This window comes from Crocuta crocuta, unplaced genomic scaffold (assembly GCF_008692635.1).
Source record: "Crocuta crocuta isolate KB4526 unplaced genomic scaffold, BGI_CrCroc_1.0 scaffold142, whole genome shotgun sequence".
In the NCBI taxonomy this organism is placed as follows: domain Eukaryota; kingdom Metazoa; phylum Chordata; class Mammalia; order Carnivora; family Hyaenidae; genus Crocuta; species Crocuta crocuta.
Genome location: NW_027528892.1, coordinates 1,955,708 through 1,958,088, shown reverse-complemented (window position 1 = coordinate 1,958,088; position 2,381 = coordinate 1,955,708). Strand labels below are relative to the sequence as shown.

The following is a 2,381-nucleotide window of genomic DNA, read 5'->3' as shown; positions in this document are numbered from 1 at the left end:
TGCGTCCGCCATAGTTCCCTTTCCCTCCGCATTTAAGATGGCACATGGTGGTAGCGGGTGTTGTCGAGCGCCGGGGGCGGCGAAGGCGGGCGTGCGGCTTGGAGGATTGGGGAGGCGTGTCAGCTCCAGCGCGGGCAGGGTGTCAGCGGGGCTCGCACGGCTGGGGCAAACGCACGGTGTTCGTCTCCAAAACCAGGGCCAGGGTTGAAGGAACTGGGGCGAAGGCCCAGCTGGAGGCAGGCAGGGGAAGGGGGGTTGAGCCTAGGTTGTATCGGGAGATGACAGAGAACCAGCAGATAAGTGTGCAAAGACGAGGCACAGACTGGCACACACTACTATGCAAATAAGAGGAGGTGACAGAAATGCAGGGGAAAGCGGGTTCACGGCAGATACAAGGTCAGGGGCAGGCTCCACGGTGGGGGAGCTGTGGCTAAAACCGTTTCTGCGTGAGGCTAAGGATGTGGCCACGCAAAGCTCTGGACAGAACAGTCCGGGCTGAGGCAACCGTCGGGGCAAAGGTCACAGGGAGAAACGGACCCCGTGTTCTGAGGAAAGTGGGGTTCAGAACGGGCTTCGAGGGAGATGCCTGAGCGTGAGTGCAGATGAGCACCGGGTCCGCGGGAGTTAAAGGCTGGAAATAAAGATCTCACTTCGGCCACAGGTCAGAGCTGGAGGTGACCCACGGGGTCCAAGTGAGGGCTTGAGGTGAGGGTGGGCGTTGCAGCAAAGGCCCGGGGGTGCTGTTAGGGCTGATCAGGCTCTGGGCACGGGGTCATTCCTGGAAAAGCGCCAGGCTGTGGGGAAACATCGGGGTTGGCGGCTGGCCCTCAGAGCTCCGCCGGCCGCGTCTCCTGCCCCGTCTCTCCCGTGCTTACCTGCCGTCTCTGGTTTGGCCAAGGTCTCCCTCGGACCCCTCCTGGGGACCCGCTGAGAGTGGGGATCGGGGAGCCCATCTAGGAACAAAACCAGTTCAGGGCTTGGAATCAAGCAACGGGACTGTGGTTCGCTTAGTCCCTGGGAATCCCGTACTTTGTGGTTCCCATTCAGGGTCATTTCCCCCAGCCCGGGGATACTTGGTAACCTGTGGGGACACTGCATCCTCCGGTCCCCTAGTAGGTGGAGGCCAGGGACACGGCTAAACATCCCGCAGCAGACAGGGCGGCCCCGGCACCAAACGATCGGTACCAAATACCAACAGTGCCACCGGCCAGAAACCGGCCCTCCCTACGCCTCTCCGTGCTGGTCGGTGACAACAGTGAGGAGACTCAGTTCAGGTCACACGGTGCGCTGCGTGCCCACCCAGGTGTCTGAACCCCCGTGCACACCCGTGACTCCTTCCCTCCGGGTGAGGGTGGGACGGAGGGGCTCTCAGAGACAGGATGTGGCCTGGCCAGCAGGCCACGAGCAAGGACGGAGGGAATGTCGGTCTTGCAGGGAGAGAACATTAAAAACGGCAACGGCAGGGGCGCCTGGGTGGCTCAGTCTCTAAGCGTCGGACCAGTGGCTTCGGTTCAGGTCATGGTCTCACGGTTGGTGAGATCAAGGCCCACGTCGGGCTCTGCGCTGACAGCGTGGAGCCTGGCTGGGATTCTCTCTCTGCCCCTGCCCGCCTCTCTCAAAAATACTTAAAATAAATAAAAACTTAAAAATGGATAGATAGGCAGACAGGTAGACAGATGGCGCTGTGACTCCCCGTCTCTGGCACATGCCAGGCGGCTACCTGCCTCTGTCCCCGAGCCACACAGCGGAACCGCCACGTGTTTCCACGGATCGGGTTCTGCAGGAGGGGTTGGAGGCTGGAAGGAACTGCCCCCACCAGTAGGTGGCGCACTGAGGAGCGAGGGACGGAGCCCACACCTGCCCGTTTCCAAAGCCGGCAGCCGGGGGGCAGGCAAGGAAGGTGGTGGAGACGCGCCCCCTCCCCGCGCGCGCGCACACACACACACACACACACACACACACTCACCAACGGCCTTCCACAGGCCGAGGACCTCCAGGGCCGGCTTCTCCTTCCCTCTGCCGCCGCGGTCCGTGCTCGGAGGAAGGTGGAGCTCTGGGGGGGAGGGGGCGGGGGGCACCGGACGCGGGCCTGTGAGCCGCCGGCGTCGGTACCACGGGAACCCAGCAGTCCTGTAACACTGTCCCCTTGATGGGGCACTGCCACCAAATCCGGGGGACGGCGCCCCTACGGGCAGGTGAGGACGCTGCCCAGAGTCACCGCAGCGCTAAGTGGCACCTGGGTCCTGACCCCACCTCTGTCTGGATCCAAACCTCAGGCCCTTCCTGCTTTGCCACGCGGTGCTGGGAGCCTGGGTTTCCTGGGCCACCGAGTGGCCCCTGCCTGGAGCATCGCAGCGAGGCAGCGGCTGCAACCGTGGCCG

The 2,381-nt window shown here is 63.3% G+C and overlaps 1 long non-coding RNA gene across 2 annotated transcripts; it reads right to left on the bottom strand.

Moving 5' to 3' along the window:
• Positions 1-24: 24 nt before the first annotated feature.
• LOC144225810 (uncharacterized) lies at positions 25-2,284 on the bottom strand. 2 transcript variants are annotated; one of them, XR_013333401.1, is made up of 4 exons: positions 1,967-2,284; positions 876-953; positions 651-794; positions 25-230 (listed from the first exon to the last, which is right to left on the bottom strand). It is a non-coding gene; the product is annotated as an uncharacterized LOC144225810 (long non-coding RNA). The 2 variants fall into 2 exon arrangements; XR_013333400.1 differs by having other exon boundaries at positions 25-794.
• Between the last annotated feature and the right edge of the window lie 97 nt (positions 2,285-2,381).